We start from the raw sequence: 27861 nt of genomic DNA on the forward strand, positions 1-27861 counted from the left end.
TATAAGAAACTCTTTAAGAAGACGCAGATTTGTTGGTGTTTGAGGGATGATAAGATTGATTTTTCCCAACCATGACTGCAACAACAACACTCCCCAGTGTAACTGCCTCCTCTAAGGCCATGAGTTATCATCCGGCCAACAAAAACTCAAGAATTAACAATAATAATATTCATTGCCTTAATTATTGATTGATCAAAATATAAGAAAAGCCCTGCAACTTGTCCATGGAAAGAATTTAAATGAGAGTGATAGCCGCTAAGTAATTAATATAAATATTATATAAAAATTAATTATGAATAATATTATTTAATTTATGTGTTATTCAAAATTTAAATTTTAGTATAACATTAACAGTATGATATATAAAATATTTATATTGATATTCAAAATAATAATAAATGAAAACAATGTTTTTTTAACAATGTCACCATAAGATAACATTTATCAGATTTAAATTTGGAATTATTTTGATTAATAACTCTTTTCGTCTTCAAATCAAATTATATTTATTATTTTCATTAATATAATAACTGACTAGTGTAAATCATGTCTAGATATCCGTTCAAGGATATTATGAGTTTTGTATTACGATAACATATTTATATTTGTAACTCTATTATTTTATTTAAATTTTAATTATATAACTATCGAACATTTTACCCTCCTTGAACATCAATATTTTCTTTATTGTTTAAAAATAATTTTGAGGCATACACGTATACACAATATCTAAATATAGAGTAAATGAATAATCAACAACCTCCTCGTTACCTTAGTCTGCAACTTCCTTAATTATTTGAAAGAACATATGCGTCGTCGTTTGAGAATGAAGTTAAAGAAGTCATCTTAAGAAGAATGTGAAAATTTTGTCCGCAATAGCACTTAGAAAAACAAAAACATAAATATCGAAATTTGTAGTACATATTTCAATACAAATTAACGGTTAAATAACATTTTAAATAGTTTTAGTTATTTAAGGTATAAATTTAAACAAAATAAATGTATAAGGAATAATTTTGTAATCCCCGAAAAAACTAATTTTCGATTTCTGCAAAAAAAACTCAAAGTTCGAGAATTTAAACATCGGTTTGCGTGTCAGAAATCTTTTTAAAATAAAACATTATTTTAAAAGATTTCAAATAATTCCTAACGGCTTTTGAAATAAATTTTAAAAATAAATATTTTTTATTCAAATTTAAATAATTCAGAGATTTGTGGTAATCAAATTACAATATAATTTTTTTTAAATTCGTTATTAATTAAAAATAATTTAAAAAATTATTTCTTTGAAATAGATTCGAAAATAAATCAAAATAATTATTTTAATTTTATAAATTAGGTACGTAAATTTTTAATACTGGTTAAACAAAATAAATTTACATGAAAAAGCAATTTCATATAAAATTAAATGTTTTTAAAATAAGATCTATGTATAAAAGAATTATTCAAGTTTAGTTGAACGTAGAGAAAGATTATACCTATTATCTATATTTTAATGTAATAATATTAATTTAAATATATCAAACTTATAAAATTTTATTCATTATCAAATTTTAAATAAATATTTTTATATGAAAATATTTTATTAATTATACTTATTTTTAATTTAAATAAATCAAACAAATAAAATTTATTATTAATCAATTTTTAAATATTTTTCTCTATAACAAATTCAATTTTAGTTTAGATTTTCATATAAAATTTTGTTTTCTAATAGAATTTCTCATATTCTATAGTTTGTGCCTGTATGTGTTTTTGTTATTCCATGCTTCAAAAATCTATTCCAAGAAACCTTGGTTTCAGTCTTTCAGAATGTGATGGGTAAAAACCAATCAGAGGATTTTAGGCCTTAAAGATCGTAACGGGCCATTCCCTACTGGTCAATCTGGTGACGGTGTTGGTCTTTTGAAGTGGAGGATGCAGAATTTTGACAAATCTATTGTGCCATTAACCAAAGTTAATTTGTATGTATTGTATTATATTGGTTTGGATTGGAGGAGGGTTCATGCATGCACCTCTTGGACTTAATAAGTGTAATGATTTACTTTATCTTTGCTTATTTTAATCATTTGTTTTGTTAGAGTTAACTGTTGGCCCTTTACTTTTGAAAATAAAACTTATGTCAGTATTGAGGATGAAGCTTCATCAATGTGTGATATGTAAAATGTTGTGATCTATGTTCCTCTGCCTTCACTTAGAGAGGAACCAAGTGTGCGCCAGATTATGGTGAATGGAGGTAATGCCAATCTTTTCTTTGTAGGAAGGCTCTATAAGTTATGGAATTTGTTCCAAAGATGTTTGTTTTAACACTTTTACTTCTTTGCACCTTATCGAATAAGCGTGATAGATAGACCATTTGATGAAGGGTTATTCCCATTAGTATTCTATCAACATTCAAATCATAACACTAAATTATCCCCTTACTTTATTTAGTTGATAACAAGTTGAGATTCATAACTTAGTGTAAAACGCATAACTCATGTCCTCGTGGTCATGGAGTTCGTGCATTCACGTCCGGAACATTTATAAGAAATATCAAGTTTAAATATTAAATAAAAATAATATTTTAATCCAAATAATCAAAATTTTCACCCAACACTATTTTTGTTTCATAATAAGCCTACATTAATTTTGCATTTTTTTGGGAAATGATATAAGGAACGAATTGGGAGAACGAAACCTTAAGCGAAACCACCTGGCATGCCACGGAGGAAAGAGAAAAAAATTACATCTTCTCTCTCTTGTAAACCCTCATCTCATTTCCCGCTTATTGTCAAACAAAACCCTCCTTCTTCTTCTTCCATTTTCTTCACCCTCGGCACGTTGTTTATCATCTTCTCCTTCCATTCTTTAAATTCGTCTTCATCCTAGTCGTTTAGCTTCTTCTCCTTCCGTTCTTTAGAATCGTCTTCATCCTCGTCGTTTAACTTCTTACTGTTCTTTTGTTCGTTTGAATAGATCACTACTTTGGAGATCTACGTTTTGTTTAGATTCATCTTCGTCACTGTCCGACTGTCCATTTAGCTTCTTCTTCTAATGGTATATCTTCTCTTCCATCATAGTTTACTTTTTTCTTTGTTTTATTGTTCTTCTGTTTGTTTCAAGAGATTCTCGTTTTTCTGTTGTTTTGTGATTGTTATGTGTAGGAACCAACAATCGGGGATATAAATATGTATATCTTTTTGTTATTTATGTAGCTAGACTGTTAATATTCTGTTGTTTTCAAGAATATGTATAAAACTGTTAAAATTTTTGGTGGCTTGTGTTGTCCTCTGTTTTGTTCTATGTTGTCTCGTGTCTTAAACTATGATGTCCCATGTCTTAAACTATCTTGTCCCGTGTAAATATTTAAGTTGCTCGAAATGTTAATATTCTGATGTCATTTTTGTTATTGTAATATGTTGTTCTATGTTTTAAACTATATTTTTTTGCGTTTTCATGCGTTTTATCCAATATGTCTTCCTGCATTTTATCCAATATGTTGTCATGTAATACTGTAATATGTTGTTCATGTGTTGTCATGTATTCTTTGTGTTTATTTCTTTTTTTTGTCTTATATAGCCCTATGGATGAACCATCATCAACATGTACCGAAGACAAAATTTCCAAGGTTGGGATGTCATTTATTTCTGAAAATAACTTACCAACAACTAGGGACATAAATAGGTATATATTAATTTTTGTAGTTTATGTAGTTAGACGGTTAATATTCTGTTATTTTTAAAAACCTGTGTAAAACTGTTAATATTTTGTTGGCTTGTGTTGTCCTCTGTTTTGTTTTATGTTGTCTCGTGTCTTAAACTATGATGTCCCATGTCCTAAACTATGTTGTCCTGTATTTTTATACGCTGTTGTCATGTGTTGTAAATATTTAAGTTACTCGAAATATTAATATTCTAATGTCATTTGTATTATTGTAATATGTTGTTCCGTGTTTTAAACTATATTTTCATGTGTTTTATTCAATATGTTGTCTTGTATTACTGTAATATGTTGTTCATGGTTTTTCATGTATTCTTTGTGTTGATTTCTCTTTTTTGTATTCTTATGTAGCCCTATGGTTGAACCATCATCACAATGTACCGAAGACAAAATTCCAAAGGTTGGGATGTCATTTGTTTCTGAAAATGACCTTCGAGAATTTTATAGATTGTATGCCCAATCAATGGGTTTTGGATTCCAAAAGTTGGGAACGAGGAATGGACCAGATGGCAAACAGAAATTTTTATCTGTTGGATGTGCAAAGAGTGGTTCGTTTACGCCAAGGGGGAAGAATATATTTCAACTTAGACCTTCCACCAAGACCGATTGTAAGGCCAGGATCAACATTGTTGTGAGGAATGATTTTGATTTTCAGATTAGTAGTGTCATTTTTCAGAATAATCAACCTTTGAGTCCTTCAAATTTTAGACATATTAGATCTCACAAGGTTTTAGATCCAAGTGTGCAGAGAAGATTGCAATTAAACTATGTGTCCTATGTCCAATACCATGTTGTCTCGTATATTACACAATGTTGTCCCATGTATTATACTATGTTGTCTTATGTATTACATTATGTTGTCCTATATATTACATTATGTTGTAAGACTCCGTTGTCATTTTATTTTAGGATACTACCGCAACAAGTAATCATTCTTCAATATCAATGCAAGAGCAATGGAATCAACACTACACCACTCATCCAGTCTCGACTCAACTATCATTTACTTCATTGTTGTCGGGTCAATTACATCATTTATCTGATAATATGTTTCCCAAAGATAATTAATGTGGGGACAACATCAGAAGATAACTTTGCTTAATAATATGTTTTCCAAAGATAACTTTGTTTTGGATAATAAACTTCTCGTTTTAATTGTTTTTAACTTTGATTTAATTGAAAAATAAAACGATTACAGAAATGCTATATTCATTACTTTATGAATAAAATTTAATAAATCATTACTTTACATTTAGAAAGAAAAGAAGAAACCGGGTTCTAGAAATAACGTTAGTGTCGAAAATTATAACGGTTCTAGAAACCAATACTATGTTGTTATGTTCTAGAAAATTATAAGGAGTTATGATTAGTAAATGTTACTTACCTTATACACATAAGATCTAAAACAATGCAAAAGTACATATATGACTTGCAATTTTCAAACATAAATTGATTTGTATGTCATTTAAACTTTGTCGAATATTGATAGAAAATTTTAAATTCTCTTCGTGCTCAATTGTTAAGACAAACAAGCTCCATAATATGATTAAAATTGTTAGAGGATAATATTACGGAATATAAGAAGACGAGACTATGAGTTTCACTTCAAATATTTATGCTATTATGCTATTAAGATTATAACAACTAATGTTTTCACATTAAATAATTATCACACTTGTGTATTAGATATGCATGTGGTGCTCACATTATTTTATATGTGCATGGACTAAGAAATGAAAGACAGGTCAAAATGGGAGATACACCTATGCAATGAAAATGGAGCAAGTGTTGCTCCATTTGTATGAGATTTAAGTTTATCTGCACTTTCTATTGAGATTTAAGTTTATCTATACCTTCTATTTTATTATTTGAACGAATAAATTATTATTATGTTTCTTGTATTACTAAAAATCTTATTTCGGTTGTAATAAAATATTCTGAAGGTTTTTGAATTTATCGTTAAAATGGAAGTAGTCAATTACTCATCAATGATGAATTTTGTTAATCTTTTGATATACTTTTGAAGATACGCCCTCACTATTTCTATATTTAATTAACAAGACTCCGTCAAGAACGATAAAAAAATCTTCATATGAGATATGGATTGGAAGTGTTTTAAAGTTGTCTTTTCTGGGAATGAGAAACTTATATAAAATATTTACAAACATGTAAATTTGTCCCAAAATCAGATAAATATCTTAATATAAGGTATACAAATGAAAGTTTTGATTATTATTTCTACAATCCAATTGAACAAAAATGTGTTTGTTGCAATGGATAGTGTCTAACAAGTTAAATGAGAGAAATATTCATCTTAAAACAATCAAGATGCTGAAGAGAAACAAACTCAACAACAAGAAATTGATGATGTCAATGATGAGATGATTACATTTGAAAGCCTGGGGCCTCAAATCATCCAAGAGCGGGAACAAGAAGATCTACCAACAATTGTGGATAATGTTCCAGATTCAATTATTGAACCCACTTGTAAATCATAAAGCTCAAGGATACAATCCATAAGCTTTGATATTATTATGCTAGAACATAAAGACCTTATACCTATTATAAATGAGTGACGGACCAGACTCCAATAAAAAGGAGGCCATTAGGCCCGAAATAGATTTGATGTTTAAAAATCTATTATGGAAATAGATTTGCAAGATGGAGTAAAATCTACAAGAAGCAAATGTTTTCAAACTCAAAATTAACAAGAATGAAAATGTGTAGGTTTACAAGGCAAGACTAGTTATCAAATGTTAGACAAATTCATAGTATAAATTGTGACAAAACATTTTTACTAGTTGTCATGATTAGATCCATACGATGATTCAACCATTTCGCGATCGGACCGGTTGAACCGTCGGTGATACCATGTATTTTAAAACTATGGTATATAGTGAGAAAATTGGTATAGATGATTAACTAAATAAAGATAATCATCTAATTTTTTGATTTAATATTTGGTACTCTTTAGAAAGAATTTAAATCTCAATCGAATTCACATATTCATAGTGCGAATGAATAGTCAATCAACGTCTTGACAAAACATTTTATGTGAAGACTTTAGTGTGACTCAGGATTTCCTAGATTTAACGTCAATTTACATTTATATGTAAACTACTATTCCAAAAAATGACATAACAAAGGTGACACCATATATTGTAAAAAAGCGTGGTAGATGAGAAGTTGTCCCATTCTAGGATATTGTTTATGTTGGATGCTGAACTTGTTTATCTACAAAAGTGAGATCAAATCAAGTAAAAAATATAGGTAAACAAAATTATTATTCATAATTTTGTAAATTTTATCTAAAAAATATAAAAACAAACAATAAGTTTGTGACCACTAATATTTGGATTGGATATAATTTTTTATACAACAAACTTTCAATAATATTTAAAATTATTTTGTGAAAATAAAAAAAACAATTATATTAAAGAATTATTAAGATCGCTATGAATAGATTAAATTTTGGCATAATGCGAGCACAAGCACAAGCACCTGTCGATTATGACTTGTATATACATGTCTTGCCCAATAACTTAATGTTACTTAATTTTTTTTATCTATAAACAAATATTGTAACATTTTTATATATTATAAAAAATAAGAAAGAAAAATAGCATGATATAAAAAAAAACTTAAAAATTATACAGTAAAATAATAAAAATTCTCTAACATATTATAATTTAAAGTGTAGAACACTTTATCATAATTTAAAGATTTCATTTCACGGCTTTTTGAATGACCAAATTTTCTGAAACAGACTTCTTCTAGAAACTATTAAAGAACAAATCACCCATAAAAAAAGTTACAATATCACCTTATTCCACAATATAAAAGGTTGGGACTATTGACATACTAGATTAATTGTGGCCACTTTATAGATCTCAACATCAAACATTACATCAATAGCATACGGATAATAAAAAAACAAAAAATAAACCACTTACACTCATTACAGATGATAGATTTATTGAATCTATTAAAAAAATGAAAACAAGTTTGTTAACTTTCTCAAATTTATATATAAAAGAATATAATTTTTATTTTTCAAGTATATATAAAAAAAATTAATGTTATCAATTAATTATAAACAATTTAAAAGTGTAATATTATTTAGTTAATAATTATATTCATTAAAAATAATAATTACTCAAATGTTTGTATAGTTATTTATAATGTGCAAATGTTTATATAGTTATGTATAGGAAATATGTTTTTCATTTTATTTTTTTATTTTTTTAAAACAAGTTTATATTTTATATATTTAAAATTTATAATATTTTATTATTTCTCCCTAATTAACAAATATATAATTTAATTTAATTTAATTTAAGCCTAGTTTATTTGATGAGAAGTTTATTAAATAAATTTTTATCAAAATCTCCATTCTGTTTAGTGATAATAATTTTTGTAAAGATAACTTGTTTTCAAATCAATGATTAAAATATTTCTCGATTATTTATTTATTTATTTAATTATTTAATTATTTATTTAATTATTTTTTATAACTCATGAAAAACATTTATTTTCAAGTGATTGTGCTGTTATTACTTTGGTTAAAAAACAATTTTTCTTTAATAAGATATTTTTTATTCTATAAAATATTATGGTGCATGTGTCAGAGCCAACACTATACACAATCCCTATTATGGTGCCAGTGAGTTATTTTTACCCAATTCTAGTATAAAGTAAAATCCACTCAAATAAATTCTCTCATCTGTCTATATTATCAACACTAAATTATACTAAATAATGTGTTGAATCTGATTTGGTTTTAAAAAACAGTGATGTTTAATCTAAATGTCTTTAGAGAGATCTAATTGAAGATCAATGTGAATCTAATTGAAGTTTAATATAGATCTTGAGAGAGATTTGGTTGAATACATAACTTTTATGTATAAAATTGTCCAAACAATGAGCTTTGATAAGTTAATTTATAAGAAACTCTTTAAGAAGACTCAGATTTGTTGGTGTTTGAGGGATGATAAAATTGATTTTTCCCAACCATGACTGCAACAACAACACTCCCCAGTGTAACTGCCTCCTCTAAGGCCATGAGTTATCATCCGGCCAACAAAAACTCAAGAATTAACAATAATAATATTCATTGCCTTAATTATTGATTGATCAAAATATAAGAAAAGCCCTGCAACTTGTCCATGGAAAGAATTTAAATGAGAGTGATAGCCGCTAAGTAATTAATATAAATATTATATAAAAATTAATTATGAATAATATTATTTAATTTATAAGTGTTATTCAAAATTTAAATTTTAGTATAACATTAACAGTATGATATATAAATTATTTATATTGATATTCAAAATAATAATAAATGAAAACAATGTTTTTTTAACAATGTCACTTAGATAGCATTTATCTGATTTAGATTTGGAATTATTTTGATTAACAACTCTTTTTGATATTCAAATCAAATTATATTAATTATCATTTTCAATTCATTTTCATTAATATCATAAGTGACTTTTTAGTGTAAATCATGTCTATCCATTTGTTCAAGAATATTACGAGTTTTTATTACAATAATATATTTATATTTGTAACTCTATCATGTTATTTAAATTTTAATTATATAACTATCGAACATTTTACCCTCCTTAAAAAATAATATTTTCTTTATTGTTTAAAAATAATTTTAGGCATACACGAACACACAATATCTAAATATAGAGTAAATGAATAATCAACAACCTCCTCGTTGTCTTAGTTGCAACCTCCTTAATTATTTGGAAGAACATATGCATCGTCGTTTGAGAATAAAGTTAAAGAAGTCATCTTAAGACGAATATAGAAATTTTGTCTGCAATAGCACTTAGAAAAATAAAACATGAATATCGAAATTTGTAGTACATATTTCAATACAAATTAACGGTTTTATAACATTTTATATAGTTTTAGTTATTTAAGGTATAAATTTAAACAAAATAAATGTATAAGGAATAATTTTGTAATCCCCGGAAAAATTCATTTTCGGTTTCCGCGGAAAACTCGAAGTTCGAGAATTTAAACATCGATTTACGTGTCAAAAGTCTTTTTAAAATTAAACATTATTTTAAAAGATTTCAAATAAATTCTAACGGCTTTTGAAATAAATTATAAAAATAATTAATTTTAATTCAAATTTAAATAATTTGGAGATTTGTGGTAATCAAATTAAAATATGATTTTTTTTAGAAATTAGTTATTAATTAAAAATAAATAATTTAAAATTTTATTTCTTTGAAATAGAGAAGCCAATTGATTATTTTTTGAAAATTAATAAAAAAATGGCAAACGTGTACAAACATGTTAGCTAGAGTTTCTTTTTGGTTTGTAGTTTGATGATACTCAGAAAAGGCTTTCGCGCTTCATCCTCTGTACCCGTTTTAAAAACGATCTCACTTATAAATTTGGCTTTTTAAAAATAAGTTGTATAACGTTTTATTTTAACCAATTAATCTTTCGGTCCTAAGCATGCATAAGGTTTGTGCGTTATTTAAAGAATTGTAGCAACAATTATTTAAATGTTGGTCAATGTTATTGATGATAACTTAGGGAGGAAAGTACCTAAAGAATATTAGTTTAAAATGCATTATGGTTTAAAAATAAATCTTAAATGAGCCTTTTGTAAAAATATGTTTTTGTGGAAATATCCCAAATATATTTTAAAGTCATTTTCTATTTTTTAGGATTTTTAGAAAATGATTAAAGGTTCCAAAATTACAAAAATAATTTTGGAGTTTGGAAATTGGAGCCAAACAGGCCTTAGGACCGGTGTCCTAGGACCTGTGTTCATTTTATCGATCGAGAGCTAAGAGCCCTCGGTCCTAGGTCGGGAGCCTCTCGGTCGGGGCTTAGGATCCTTGGTCAGATCTCTGAGTCCTGGCTAAAAAGCCTTAGTTTGGGTGCTAATGACTCTCAGTCCTAGGCTAAATTCTCGGTCGGGTGCAAGAATTTTTGGTCGGACCTCTTGGTCTTGGATTGAAGTAATCGGTCCTAGGTTCGGGAGTTCTCGTTTGGGTGCTAGACTCCTTGGTACTAGGTCTGACTTCTTGGTCGGATGTAAAAATCTTTGGTCGAACGTCTCGCACCTGGGTTAAATTTCTCAGTTGGACCTCTCGGTCCTCGGTCGGACCTAACGATCCTCAAGAATATCAAAATTGCAGTTTTTCAATTTTGATAGAGGCCTGAATTCTTTGATCCAAGGGTCAGGGTAGCTTCACAAAGCTCTTAAAAACATTTAGAACATCACCCCAAGGTATCAATCGACTCGGGTGATGATTAATTTGTTCAAAACAGTTTATAGCCAAAAATCGAGTTTTTGGTGTTAAAGGTGTTTTGAAGTGTAATGAGCTAACCAATAGTTTCATTATACTTCTTATATTTGATTGGTAACAAAACAAGAACAATGTCGATCAAGTCAAAACTCAAAAATTTCAATTATTTTGAAAATTTTGATTTTGATCAAACATGATCGGGATTGATCAAATATGATCAAAATAGTTTCCAACATCATTAAAAACATGTTGGGATGTTTTTTGGGCAGCTGTTCTTGAGGATTAGCCATAGAACAACAAACACAATTTTTGGATTTTCAAAATTCCAATTTTGATTATTTTGTTTAAAGTTGAATGGTTGATTCTAGCCTAAATATAAAGGTTAGAAATGATCTTAGAATCAATTTCCAATCCTAAAATCCAACGACCATTCAATATACAAACTTATGAAAACTAAAATATAATTTTTTTAATTCAAACTGAAAGTATGAATTAATGGATGATTGGAAGCATAACAATGATTGTAGAATATTCCTTAGACTTTAGGGAAGCTTTTGAGATGCCTAGATCCAAGAATTAGAGCTTTATGCAAAGATTTCAAAAATTCCAAATGCTTGAAGATTTAATGGAAGATTTCAAATTACTTTTGATTTGAAGTTGGAGAGTTCTTGGTTTTAGATTTGTGTAGGGAGGTTATTTATAGTCTTTCTAAGGCGGTGAAAGCTTCAAGTGGCTTGAATCAACCAAAATACATTTATGATATTTTGGTTGTTCTTCCGGCTAGTTGTCGGAGTGGACCTTAAATAGGTCAACGGTTATAAGAGAAATGATCATCGTGGTAGGGTGATCATTTCATCTTTAGAATCAGCTGAAATGGTGGAATGTAGGCGGAGTTCCATCTTTAAAAAATCAAAGATGGTTGTCGGCTTTATCCTTCCAGCGATCGTTGCGAGGAAGACAAACGAGGCGCAAAACGACGCCATTTTGAGGGAAAACGCGGACGCGAAGCAATTCGTTTGTGTTCTGTTTGGTTACGTCAGCAATCGGGCGCTCCGTTAGCATTTCAGCTAACGGGCGTTAGTCGATCTGTTGAGGCACGAACGCGCGTTCCTTCGGTTACAACCGATTATGCGGGCGCGTCAGGGGCGTTAGATGAAATTTCAACGGTCATCCAACGGATGTGGTTTCAGTTGTAGCTTTCTTTTTGAGTTTCGGCTACACTCGATTACAATTTTATTTTTATTTTAAAAACTTAAGGGTTTGTTTGAAATTAATTTTTCTTTCACCATTTTGGGTTAAATAAATAATTTTTTGGGTTGAAATTGACACCTCATTTCATCTTAAATTATTTATTTTAATCCCTTATTTTTTTCTAAAATTATTTTAAGATAAAATATAATTATAACATTTATCTCAAATAATTTTATATTTTTGTTTAAATCATTTTCATTAATTAATTAGATTTTAATTATCACAATTATTAGTCTAATTAATTATTTTAATTAGGTTTTGACCTCGGATTTAATTATTTTGATTTTATTTATTCAAAAATAAATTAAATAATTATTTTAATTTTATAAATTGTGTACTTAAATTTTTTATACTTAAAAATTTTAAACAAAATAAATTTATATGAAAAAGCAATTTCATATAAAATTAAATGTTTTTAAAATAAGATATATGTATAAAAGAATTATTCAAGTTTAGTTGAATGTAGAGAAAGATTATACCTATTATGTATATTTTAATGTAATAATATTAATTTAAATATATCAAACTTATAAAATTTTATTCATTATCAAATTTTAAATAAATATTTTTATATGAAAATATTTTATTAATTATACTTATTTTTAATTTAAATAAATCAAACAAATAAAATTTATTATTAATCAATTTTTAAATATTTTCTCTATAACAAATTCAATTTTAGTTTAGATTTTCATATAAAATTTTGTTTTCTACTGGTCAATCTGGTGACGGTGTTGGTCTTCTGAAGTGGAGGATGCAGAATTTTGACAAATCTATTGTGCCATTAACCAAAGTTAATTACATGTATGCATTGTATTATATTGGTTTGGATTGAATTGGAGGAGGGTTCATGCATGCACCTCTTGGACTTAATAAGTGTAATGATTTACTTTATCTTTGCTTATTTTAATCATTTGTTTTGTTAGAGTTAACTGTTGGCCCTTTACTTTTGAAAATAAAACTTATGTCAGTATTGAGGATGAAGCTTCATCAATGTTTGATAAAATGTTGTGATCTATGTTTGTCTTCCTTCACTTAGAGAGGAACCAAGTGTGCGCCAGATTATGGTGAATGGAGGTAATGCCAATCTTTTCTTTGTAGGAAAGCTCTATAAGTTATGGAATTTGTTCTAAAGATGTTTGTTTTAACACTTTTACTTCTTTGCACCTTATCGAATAAGCGTGATAGATAGACCATTTGATGGATCAACATTCAAATCATAACACTAAATTATCCCCTTACTTTATTTAGTTGATAACAAGTTGAGATTCATAACTTAGTGTAAAACGCATAACTCATGTCCTTATGGTCATGGAGTTCGTGTATTCACGTCCAGATCATTTATAAGAAATATCAAATTTAAATATTAAATAAAAATAATATTTTAATCCTTTAATCCAAATAATCAAAACTTTCACCCAACACTATTTTTGTTTCATAATAAGCCTACATTAATTTTGCATTTTTTTTTATAGGTATGACTCCAGAAAGTCTGTCTTGTAGTGGTCTATACTTTTTTTTTTATTGATTACTCTAATAAAAGTTTAACGAATTCTCAAGTTGTATATGGTATTCTATATCCACTAGCATTGTGCTAACATTCATTATTGCTAATTTTTAATCCAAATAATCAATTTATCAAACACTGTTTTTTATTCCTAATAACCCTACATCAAACAAGCTCAAAGTTAATTTGGTTATTTAACTGTGTGTCTAATTTTCTCATGGGTGGCCGTTTAGGATTATACTGGTTTTTTATTTAAAAAGAATGTGTTATTTAAAAAATAATAATAAATTCTTAAATTATTTAAATAATACCATCCATCAACCACGAGAAATTTGACGAAATGACCTTATAATAGGGATAAATGAGCGGGTGACCAGCGCATAATTTTAAATACGTTCGTGACCATTTCATAGTTTTTTTTAACGAAATTACCCCTGTCGCGAGACGCAATCGGATACCCCGTGAAAAGTTCACAAGCGTCTCGCGACAGGTACAATTTCGTAAAAAAGTACGAAGAACGAATTTAAAATTATGCGTGAGTCATCCGATTATTTTAATCCCTTTCTAATATCATCGTATCAAATTTCCCTCAATCCCATTCGTACTTTTTATGTTGACAACTTATGCATACCATTAATTGCGTCTCAATTTCCAGACAGTTACCTGTTCACAGCTACCTTCAAGACGACCGATAAAAAGTGGCCTGTGTTTCTCCATCGTTTATCTTCTCGTATTTGGTTTCTCCACTAGATTCTCTTCATATAATTAACGTTTTGCTTTGATTTAGAGCTGCCGATCGGAGGAGGTTCCATGGGAAACGGTCTTGGTTGTTCTATTGAATCTGAAAACCTCAATAATCACGCTGGTGGGTATTAATAAAAAATGTTTCTGTTATTTGAACTTTCTCCACTAGCTAGATAGCAAATACACAAACAAACGATTAATCAAATTCTTCAATTGGTTCCATCTTGTTACAAAGATCCAGTTTTTCTACATATTGAAAGTGGGTTTTTGGTTTTACAACTCATTCTTTACTTCATTATTATGCGTTTTCTTCCTTTGTTATTCTGAATTTGAATTCTGATAGTTGGAACTATAGAAGGAAGCAGCCGTTCCACTTTGTCAGCCCTCCTGACTCTAAAAAGTGAGAATGAAGACGTCCTACAACAATCCCCTCCAAATTTGAAGAGATTTTCTTATGCCGACCTCAAAATGGCCACAAGAAATTTCCGTCTTAATAATATGTTAGGAGTAGTTGGTTTCGCCACCGTCTTTAAGGGTAGGATTGACGAGCACTCGTTTGCACCTGCAAAGCTAGGTACTGGCATGGTCATTGCAGTTAAATTGCTTAACCTGTATGGTTTCCAAGGTCATCGAGACTGGTTGGTATGTTATAATGAGCTGATCAATTTATTAACAGGTTATTTCATACTACAGGATCTTCTCACAAGTTGTTTTTCATTCATTATAGGCAGATGTGAATTACTTGGGAATGTTTTATCATCCACATGTTGTGAAACTGATAGGGTATTGCTTGGAAGAAGGACGAGCATTTCTTGTCCATGAATACATCTCCAAATGGAGCTTAGAGAATTACTGATTCGGTAATTAGTCTTTTTTTTCACCAAATATTTCATCAGTTAAAGTTTAAACTACTTAATAGATTAATGGATCATACAACAGGTGGTGTGTACTTCCCAACGCTTACATGGAATCATCGTCTAAAGGTTGCTCTTAGTGCTGTTAAGGGGCTAGCTTATCTCCATAACGCAGAGACAAAAATGCTTTATGGGGAATTCAAGACTTCCAACATCTTGCTTGATTCTGTAAGCATCTAATTGCATTCGATTCAAGACTATAATAATAATGAATGGGATGGTCCTGTCTAATTAAGGCGTTTGTCTGTCTCCCTCCTTTGGTATCAGGAATTCAATGCAAAGATTTGTGATTTCGGGTTGGCTAGCAATGGACTAAATGGAGACACTAGCTATGTCCCCAATAAAATGAAGTGGACATATGGATATATATGCTGCTCCTGAATATGTAGTCACTGGTATTACTATGTGTGAACATAGTTAGTTATGTACACCTTATGTTTGTAGGCCAAAACTAATACATTTCCTATGAAAAACAATTGTTATATGATATATTTTGATGTTATCTTACAATATACGACATCATCTATCTTGTGACCTAAACTGCAGGTCATTCCACTCCCAGTAGTGACGTGTACAGTTTTGGTGTCGTGCTCCTGGAAATGCTGTCGGGCCGAAGGGCATTGGACAAGAATATAGGCCTGAACTGAAACTGGTGAATTGGGCCAAGCCTTACATGGCCAAAAAGGGTAAAATTCAATGTGTCCTAGATTACCATCTCGAAAGTCAGTACAGGTTGGACGTGGCCTTTAAGGCAGCTAGCCTCGCGCTGAAATGCTTGTCGGTGGAGCCAAAGTTCAGGCCAAGCATGGCAGAGGTAGTAAGAGAACTGGAGCAACTTAATGACCTAAACAACACTTTATGTATTTGAAGCTGTAAGTTGAATGCTCCATTGAGTTCAGTAGTAAATACAAAAGTACTTTACAAAATGTAAGCAATAAAAGAGTACAATAAACTGATTGATTGATCATAGGTCGGGAATTAAGAAGGGTTAGGATGAGTAATGCATCATTAAAAATAATTTAAATAATATATATGGTTGCAAGGTTATTAAAATTTTAATAAAGTATTTTTTTTAATATTGAAATTATTAATTATATATATATATATATATATATATATATATATATATATATATATATATATATATATATATATATATATATATACAAAATCTATAAAATATAAATAAACATTAAATTGGATTGACTTTAATTTTATAAATTTAAACAAATTTAAAGATTTCAATAATATTATTTTTATTTAAAATATTTATATATAAATAATATTTTGTTTATATTTTTATTTGTACAAATGTACGGAAATCCATATTAAAAAACTACATTTTAAACTCTTTGTGTTTTTAAATAGGGCCATTAGAATCTTGAGAAATAATTTGTTATATTTTTTTATTATTATATTGAAAACATTAATAATTTTATATTAAATTTAATATAAATAATATAATTTAATTTGTTTATTTGAATATTATAACAATTTTAATTAGGTGTTCAAATCATCTTTGAGATGATAATTTTTTATTCTTTTTTTGTAGTTACACTCACAAAGTCACGTCTAGAACTGGCCATCAATAATAATCTATCTATATGACTATTAATTTTATTTTTTTTTAACAATTTAATCATGGAATTCTTTCTCTCATTTCATGATCTCGTGGAATCCGTCTGAATCTAAACACCCGAATTTGAAATATCTAATTGTTAATTCAGTCACTTTTAAAAATATTAGATTTCAGGTTATTTAAATAAGAGAAGAAAAAAATAATGATGGTGGATGATTTTGAGGAAGGAGAAATGATTGGGGGAGGGAAATTGAGAGAGAAAATTTTAAAGGGAATGACGTGGTCGACTGAAAAAATAACAAAATTTTTCTATATTCTATTTCTTAATCCTTTATCCTTTTCCAACTAGTGATATAAAGATTTCTTTCTGGAAAAGGAAAAAGTGTAGAAAGAAACACAACCTTCGGATCAATAGCATAAAGATTCGCAAATCTACGAGTCTAGGTATGTATTACTGTTTTATGATCTACGAGAGCTTTATGATCAGTAAAAATTATATAATTCGAAACTCCTTGACAATAATAATTTCAAACTTAAGTTTCATGTTTATCTAACATATGGTATCAGTGCATTTATTTAAGAACACATGATTTTCCAAACTAAGAGCATCTTCAACCGATACCTAAACAAAAACTCAAACCACATTTTCCCTCCAATCGATACCCAAACACAAACTCAAAATGAATTTTTCATCATTTTTCCTCTTTTCCAAAAGCATATATGCGTTTGTACTGTTTATAATCTTTTTCTTCTAATTTAACCTCTAAACTTAATTTAAGTATATTTTATACATTAAATTTATTTATATAATTTATTATTTTAAATTATTTATTTAGTTTATTTATATAATTTAATTTTTTATATAATATTTTTATAATAAAATCTTTAAAAAATTATAATAATGTTTGTTGTAACGGAACGCGATAGATGACGTAATCAATAAAGAACGATACAAATTTTAACGTGTTTCACCAAGATAAAACTTGGCTACGTCCACCAGAAAGAGAGATTCTTATTAGGAGATTAGAATAGAGGTTACATCAGTATAGAATAGGGTTATGACACGAGTTTATATAACACTCGGTCCCTCGAAACTCTAACAAATACAGATCTGGGACTGGAAACGATGCTCTCAAGTCAAAAACTTCAACTTTCTGAAGTGCCCGACTACACCTTTAAATAGTCTTCAACTAAGTCAACACAATATTTTGGCAAATAATCTCCAAAATATTATCACAATACTTTCCTAGTTATAATACCATAACAAAAGATCATATTTCTTTTTGTGTTAATCTTATTTCCTTAAATTAAGATTACACACCAAAAAGATATACTTTCATTTTATTCAATATTCTCTTTCCTTGCATCATTAATTAAAGACATCTCAACAAATCTCCACCTTGACTTGAATTCCCTCAAATGCCCCAAATGCATTAATCAATGCCCAAATATTTTATCTCCTCTCTCTAATCTAGAGTTGTCATAAGACAACTTTACATATGCATTTTTCAATGCTAGATGGTCTAGATGCACTCGTCGGTGTCGGATGGCCCTGATGTACTCGCCGGTGCTGGATGGCTCAGATGCACTCACCGGTGTCAGATGGCCTAAAAGCATTCACCGATCCCGGATAGCCCAAAAACACTCGCTAGTGCTGGATGGCCCAAATGCACTCGCCGGTGTCGGATGACCCAGATGCACTCGCCAGTGCCGGATGGCCTAGAAGCACTCATTGGTGCCGGATGGCCCAGATGTACTCGCCGATGTTGAATGGTCCAAAAGCACTCGCCGGTCTTGGATGGCATAGATGCACTCGCCAGTGCCGGATGGCTTAGATGCACTCGCCGGTGCCGGATGGCCCAGATGCACTCGCCGGTGTCGGATGGCCAGGATGTAATCGCCGGTGCCGGATGGCCCAAAAGCACTCGCCGGTGCCGGATGACCCAGATGCATTTTTCAATGCTAGAGATGACCTAGATGCATTAGTCAATGCCAGAGATGGCCCAAATACATTAGTCAATGTCAGATATGGCCCAGATGCATTAGTCAATGCCAGAGATAGCCTAAATGCATTAGTCAATTACAGAGATGGTCCAGATACATTAATCATTGCTAGAGATGACCCAGATGCATTAGTCAATGCCATAGATAGTCCAGATATATTAGTCAATGCCAGAGATGACCTAGATGCATTAGTCAATGCCAGAGATGGCCCAGATGCATTAGTCAATGCCAGAGATTGCCCAGATGCATTAGTCAATGCCAAAGATGGCCCAGATGCATTAGTTAATGCCAAAGATGACTTAGATGCATTAGTCAATGCTAAAGATGGCCCAAATACATTAGTCAATGTAAGATGTGGCCCAGATACATTAGTCAATGCCAGAGATAGCCCAGATGCATTAGTCAATGCCAGAGATGGCCCAGATGTATTAGTTAATGCCAAAAATGGCCTAGATGCATTAGTCAATGCCCAGATGTTCAATCTTCTCTATCTCTCTCTTTTAAAGTTTCCCCTAGGGCAACTAACAGTTTCTGACGTTAAGTAAGTCCAAACAATGTTGGAACTTGCTATGAGGAACTGGCTTGGTGAACATATCAGCAGAATTATCAGTAGTTCCTACCCTTTTCACCTTTATCCTCTTCTAAGTCCTTAGGAAATGATATTGCACGTCAATATGCTTAGTCCGTTCACGATGAACTTGATCTTTAATGTCACAGAAGACAGTTGCTTGATCCTGATGTAGGCCCAGATCACTAATTAGTCATTTCAGCCATATTCCCTCTTTAGCAGCTTCTGTTAATGCCATGTACTCTACTTTTGTTGTAGACAAAGTCATAGTAGGTTGCAGAGTCACTTTTTCCAACTAACAACTGAGCCCCAAGGGTAAATACATAACCAGTCATAGATCTCCTACTATCAACGTCTCCAGCATAATCAGAATCTGAATACCCAGTAATCAGACATTGTGTATCACCTCCATATATGAGACCAACATCAAAATTTCCTCGTAGATACCTGAATATCCTCTTCACAGTTTGTCAATGCTCCTTACCTGGTTGTACCATAAATCTGCTCACAACACTCACTACATGTACCTGATCTGGTCTTGTACAAACCATAGCATACATCAAACTCCCTACTGTACTAGAATATGTAACTCGAGTCATATACTTTTTTCTCTTCATCTGTCTTGACAACACCTTCTCAATGTAACCTTTTTGTGATAAGAAAAGTTTCTTTTGCCCTCTATCTCTAAGAATCTCCATTCCTATAATTTTTTGAGCTGCTCCTAGATCTTTCATCTCAAATTAGCATTTAGAAGATCTTTTAGCTTCTGAACATTTGTTTTGCTCTTTGCTGCTACCAACATGTCATTTACATACATGACTAGATAGATGAATGGGTTATCCTTCAACTTGTTGTAATACACACAACAGTCATATGCACTCCTCTTGTAGTTAAGAGACATCATAAAGTTGTCAAACCTCTTATACCACTGCCTTGGAGACTGTTTAAGTCCGTATAGAGACTTCTTTAACTTGCAAACATATTTTTCCTTTCTTGGAACTTGGAAACCTTCTAGCTGAGTCATGTATATTTCTTCTTCTAACTCTCCATGTAGAAAGGTTGTTTTCACATTAAGTTGTTCGAGCTCCAAATCTTGAAGTGTCACTATTGCTAGTAACACCCTAATAGAAGTATGTTTGACTACTAGTGATAAAATTTTATTATAGTCTACTCTCTCCTTCTGATTGAACCCCTTTATAACAACTCGAGCCTTAAACTTGACTCCTTCAACATCTGTTATACCTTCCTTTTTCTTGAAAACTCATTTGCAGGTAATAACTTTTCTCCCTGTAGGCAAAGAGACTAATTCCTAAGAATGATTTTTGTGAAGTGATTTCATCTCATCTCCCATTGCTGTGAACCATTGCGTAGCTTCAAACCCGGATACAGTTTTTTTGTAAGTGGATGGTACAGACGTATTCACTTCCTCCTCAACAACCTGTAGTGCATAACCAACATAATATCTTCATAATCGTATCTCTGAGGTGGTCTAACTCCAATCCTCATTAATCGACCTTCGGCTACACTCTCATGAATAACTTCAGACGGTTGAGAATCTAATTGTTCAGACTCTGGAAGTTGACCCTCAACATGATGTTTCTGCTCCTGTTGACTATTTCAGCGACCTCCAGAAGCCCTGTTGTTTCAGCAAAGCTCGCATCTTGATTTTCCATATTGTCTCCTCCTCCTGAACTTGTCGTCTTGATTCTTACTACTGCCATCTCAATTGAAAGAACAGACAATCGAATAACCTGAAGCTCTGATACTAATTTGTTGTAACGAAACGCGATAGATGACGTAAGCAATAAAGAACGATATAAATTTTAACATTGTTCACCAAGATAAAACTTGGCTACGTCCACCAGAAAAAAAGATTCTTATTAGGAGATCAGAATAAAGGTTACATCAGTACAGAATAGGGTTATGACACGAGTTTATATAACACTCGGTCCTCCGAAACCCTAACAGATACAGAACTGGGACTGGAAACGATGCTCTCAAGGCAAAGACTTCAACTTTCTGAAGTGCCCGACTACACCTTTAAATAGTCTTCAACTAGGTCAACACAATATTTTGGCAAATAATCTCCAAAATATTATCACAATACTTTCCTAGTTATAATATTATAACAAAAGATCATATTTCATTTTGTGTTAATCTTATTTCCTTAAATCAAAATTATATATCAAAAAGATATACTTTCCTTTTGTTCAATATTCTCTTTCCTTGCATCATCAATTCAAGACATCTCAACAATGTTAAAAAAAATAGTTTGTGTATTCTAATTTTTGAATTTTTGATAAAATTTTATAAATAATTTATAGTCAAATTTAATATATTGAAGTGAAATTACAATATTTTGATGTAATTTATAAAATTTTAAAATATATGGGTGATATTAAAATTTTATAAAAGTTCATTTAAGAAAAAAATATTATAATAATATTCTTTTGAGTTTGAGAATTATCGTTTTTCTATTAGAAAAGAATTAATTTAATATAACATGTCCACCAAAATAAGTTTAAAAATGAATTTCACATTTCAAGCATATATATATATATATATATATATATATATATATATATATATATATATATATATATATATATATATATATATATATATATATATATATATATATATATATACTGCGAGTTCTTAATAATGGCAGTCGAATGAATAAGGTGGAAAGATGAAATTTCAATTAAATAATATTATTATTAATTAAAGAATGGTCAACTATGATAAATAATATATTATATATTATGATTTCACATATATAGAGAGAGAGAGACGCTGTTTCTGTTTTTGCTTCAAGTTTTTGACTCTTTCGCAATGATGATGGCTTTGTCTTCTTCTAATTAAGAAATGTTGATTTGATGAAATATTAATATATTATATGCATTCTTTATCATTTAAATGAGATGTCATGCTCATGCTTAATTAAGATTATTTTATTATTAAAATACATATCTTAATTAATTATTAAGGAATGAGCCAATATATCAAATTTTATTTGTATCATTAAAGAAAATGATCAAACAGTAATTTTTTATTATTTTTTTTATCAAAGACTAAAAGTTTACATATTCATTATAAATTATGTTCGGTTAATACAATATCTATTCGTTAGTCACCAAAATCGGTTAATACAATCACCAAAATGATCGAATTAAAAGGTTTATAGATATCAAATTTATAAAGTTTTAATTCTTTCAATGAATATAAATAATGTAGTTTGTTAGTCACCAAAGTAGCCTGATCGGAAAGTATATATTCATTGTAAATCATTGTATTATTTTTATTTTTATTTTGACATCGGTAGTATGAAGAATTTGTTAGTCACCAAAGTGACCGAATTAGAAGGTATATGGATATCATATCAAAATTAAAATCAATTACTCATGTTTATGTGACGTCAATAATAAAATAGTATTGAAGTTGGTCATTAGTACAATAATGTTCACATATAAAATATTATGGATCTATCCAGGTTGGTCAATTATTTTATAATTATGAATATTATGGTGGTGAATTAATAAACTTTATTTGGTATATTTAGTATATCTAAATATTAGAAGTATTTCTTATTAAAGTATTATAATTACTAATTATATGAATTTATGTTGGGCATTAATTATGTTGGTATATTGGTGTATCATCTAAAGAAGAACATTAATATATACACCTTATGATGATATCTCAATTTAAATCAAAGTTAACTTACATAAAGCTAATGTGTAAGCATAAATTTTGCAGCATCGTTCTTGTTTCTCTTCATTTACAGGGAACGTCTATTACTAAATTCAATTGACAAAATTTCTCAGAATGGTGCGAACAAGTCCAATTCCAGCTTGGAGTTTTGGATCTTGACTCGACACTTTTAAATGAGAAACCATCTGCTATTATTGATATAAGCAGTGCTGAGGATATATCTTACCATTAAGTCTGGGTGAGATCTAATCGACTCAGCTTAATGTTTATGTGAATGAATGTGGAAAATAACATCAAGCCCACAATAAAGAAAACTGGAAGTGCTAAGGAATACATGAAGTTCTTGGAAGAGTGCTCCTAGTTTGATTCGGCCAATAAATCACTTGTTGGGACATTGATGAGTACTTTAACCACAATTAAGTTTGATGGTTATCGTCCTATGCATGAGCATATTATTGAAATGACGAATATAGAAGCAAGGCTAAAGATAATGGGAATGAAAGTTAATGAGAATTTCATAGTAACGTTCATTCTCAATTCCTTACCCTTAGAGTACGATCCATTTCATATGAGCTATAATACTCTGAAGGATAAATGGAATGTTAAAAAGAATGCTCATTCAAGAGAAAGCGAGACTTAAGAAACTAGAAATTCATTATGCACATCTCATGAGTAAGAAATGAGCTGAAAGGAAACCAAGTAAGAAAGATTGGAAGGGCAAGAAGATATTAATTATAAATGAATCTTATGTCCAAACACACAAGAAGGAACCATGTAAAGATAAACGTTATTTCTGCGGAAAGCAAAAGCATTATTAGAAAGATTGCCTGAAACGTAAAGCTATGTTCGAAAAGAAAGGTAAGCCTAAAATTTATGTATGTTTCGAATTAAATTTAGTTGAGGTTCCTTATAATACTTGGTGGATTAATTCTGATTGTACCACACATGTTTCAAATACAATGCATGGATTTCTTACAATGCATGGATTTATATCTTTTTTCAAACTTTTTATGTACCTAGTGTTTCTCAAAATTCGATATCTTTTTCAAAATTTGATGGGGCTGGATACTCTTTTGAGTGTAAGAATGAATGTTTTAGTTTATTTCAGCATAATCTTTTTGTAGGGTCGGGTATCCTTAAAGAATAGTTTATACAAATTAAAGTTAGATGCCCTATTTGCTGAAACACTACTAACTGTGCATCATTATGTTAATGCTGGTACAAAATATGGTTTCATTGATTAAATGTCTACTTCTTTGTGGCATAAACGTTTGGGTCATATATCCAATGAAAGAATTCAAGGATTAGTAAAGAATGCAATCCTAAATGATTTGGATTTTACTTATCTTGGAATTTATGTGAATTGTATTAAAGGAAAACAAACAAGACATACACTTAAGAAAATAGCCACACGAAGCACACAACTCCTTAAAATATTACACACTGATATTTGTGGGCCTTTTATGTTCCATCTTTTGGTAGAGAAAATTATTTAATCACATTCATTGACGACTTTTAACATTATCGATATGAATATTTATTGCATGAGTCTCAATCTATTGATATCCTTGAGATTTTTGTCACTGAAGTTGAAAGGCAATTAGACAAAAAGGTGAAAATTGTCAAATATGATAAAGCTGGTGAATATTATGGTAAGTATGATGAAAGTATACAGTGTCGTGGTCCATTTGCTAAATTCCTAGAAAGTCATGGCATATGTGCTCAATACACAATGCCAAGAACACCATAACAGAATGGTGTTACAAAAAGGCGTAATCATACATGAATGGAAATGGTTAGAAGTATGTTAAGTAATTTATATTTACTCATATCATTGTGGATGAATACTTTACTCACAGCTGATATGTGTTAAATAGGGTTCCTAGTAAGTCAGTTCAAAAGACACCTTTTGAATTGTGGATAGGAAGGAAACATAGTTTAATACACCTACATGTTTAGGGTACATAGCAGAAGTAAGAACTTATTGTCTACATGAGTATAGATTTTACTGTCCTAATCATAGTACGAGAATTTTTGAAATTAAGAATGTTAGGTTCATTGAAAATGATGAAACTAGTGAGAGTTTGGAACCACGTAAAGTGGGAATTCAAGTTGTTGTTCGTGTACATGTTGAACGTGTTAATGATTCAGAAGAACAACATATTAATGATCAAACTTCACATAATAAAGTCATTATGAATGAACCTATGATATATAAACCACAAAATATTGCATTAAGACGATCTATAAGGGACAAAAGATCTGCAATTTGTAATGATTATGTAGTTTATTTACAAGAGACAGAATTCGACTTAGGCATCACTAATGATCTAATTTCGTTTTCACATGCCATATAAAGTGAAAATTCCGCTAAATGGTTAGACGCCATGAAAGAAGAGTTAAAATCAATGGATCAAAATGAAGTCTAGGATTTCGTTGAATTGCCAAAAGGTTGTAAAAGAGTCGGGTATAAATGGGTCTCTAAGACAAAGCACAACTCAATTGGTAATATCGAACGATATAAAGTCAGACTAGTTGCCAAAGGTTTTACTCAGAAAGATGGTATTGACTTTAAAGAGACATTCTCACCTATCTCTAAAAAGGATTCTTTTAGAATCATTATGGCAATTGTAGTTCACTATGATTTGTAACTCCATCAAATGAATGTGAAAACTGTTTTTCTAAATGGGAATATATATGAAAATGTGTTAATGGATCAACCAGAAGGTTTTGTAGTTGAAGGTATGGAACATATGATGTGTAAATTACAGAAGTCAATATACGAACTTAAACGAGCGTCCCATCAATGGTATCTTAAGTTTAATAATATCATTACCTCTTTTAAGTTTAAGGAAAATATTGTTGATCGATGTATATACCAAAGGATCAGTGTGAGCAAGTTTATAATGTTTATTTTGTATGTTGGTGATATCTTGCTTGCTACTATTGATTTTGTTTTGTTGTATAAAACCAAATATTTTCTCTCTAAGAACTTTGAAATGAAATATATGAATGAGGCATCCTATCTAATTGAAATAGAAATATTTCGTGATAGATCAAATGAATTGTTGGGATTGTCTTATAAAACATATATTAATAAAGTTTTAGAGAGATTTAAGATTGAAAAAATGCAATGCATGTACTGAAATAGAACGTATTCCTTATACAACTATGGTTGGAAGCTTGATGTATGCTCAGATTTGTACTAGACCAGAAATCAACTTTGTTATTAAAATGTGGGCTAGATATCAAAGTAATCTAGAAACAGATCATTGGAAATATGCAAAAAAAATGTTAAGGTATCTTCAAGGAACATAAGACTTTATGCTCATTTATAGGAGGTCTAATCATCTCGAGGTGATTGGATACTCGAATTCAGATTTTGTCGGATTTGGTGCCTTATTTGGATCCATGTCAAATGAATCTTTTTTAATCCCTTCATTTTTTGGAGTTTTGGTTAGCATTTCATTCCACTCATCTATCACTTTTGGTTTAATGCAGTTGATAATAGATGTCATGTTTCTCGTTCCACCAGATTTAAATAAATTTTGATAATATTGTCTAATTAAACTGCTAATTGCACTCCTACTTGTTTGCCATGTTCTAAAATCATCAACCAATCTCTGAATTCTATTTGTTTCACTCATGTCAATGGTACGCGTATAAAAGTATCGTGTGTTTTTATCTCGAGCTTGAAGGTATTTTATTTTTGCTCGATCCTTCTAGTATTTTCCCTCATTTTCCACAAAATATCAATTTGTCTTTCAATGTTGATTATGTTCTCCATATTGTTATGTGGTGGAGCAACATTTTGTAAATGAATGAGGTCTCTCTGAAGCTCCTTGATATTTTGTTTGTTATTCCTTGTATTGGTTATGTTCCATTCTTTCTGAATTGATACATGTTCTTGCAATATAAGTTCTAACAAAGAGATACAAAAAACTTTTCCACAATTGTCCTAATGATGTTTTACAGAATTAGTACATGAATCATAATCAAGCCAATAAGATTCAAATTTAAATGTTTTCATCTTATTACGATTCATACCATTGATTGTGATCTCAATAAAGGAGTGATCGAAACCTACAGTTGGATGTGTAAAAACAATTGCATGTGGATATGTTTTTCTCCATTCAGAATTACAAAAAGCTCTCTATCAAGAATTTATGACCCCTTAGTTTCCTTCTCTTCTATTGAACCATGTGTAGTGATTTCTTCCATGGGGGCATTTCATTAAGTTTCATGAACTAATGAAGTTTTTAAATTCTCATTCGAGCTTGATTAATTTGTCCGTTTGATGTATTATTTGTGGTGTACATCCTATCATTAAAATCTCCATAAAAAAAAATCCATATCATATTATTTGTGGAGATTTTATTTGCAATTATATTCCAAAGTTGACTTCTATGCCCTTCTTCTAGACAACCATAAATAAAAGATAGTCTCCAAATATCCTCTGGCCTTGGTCATTGGACCACACTATCGACAAAAAATTGTGTGAAACTATTAAAGGAAATATTTACATCGTTCAACCAAAATGTTGCGACACATCCGGTTAGTTCCACTAGTGAGATGACTCGGGTATTTGGTATTTG

At 30.0% G+C, this 27861-nt stretch overlaps 1 pseudogene; it reads left to right on the top strand.

Moving 5' to 3' along the window:
• The first annotated feature begins 14402 nt into the window (after positions 1 to 14402).
• On the top strand, positions 14403 to 16358 carry LOC124916224 (annotated as a pseudogene).
• Positions 16359 to 27861: the final 11503 nt, after the last annotated feature.

This window comes from Impatiens glandulifera, chromosome 1 (genome assembly GCF_907164915.1).
Source record: "Impatiens glandulifera chromosome 1, dImpGla2.1, whole genome shotgun sequence".
Taxonomy (NCBI): Eukaryota; Viridiplantae; Streptophyta; class Magnoliopsida; order Ericales; family Balsaminaceae; genus Impatiens; species Impatiens glandulifera.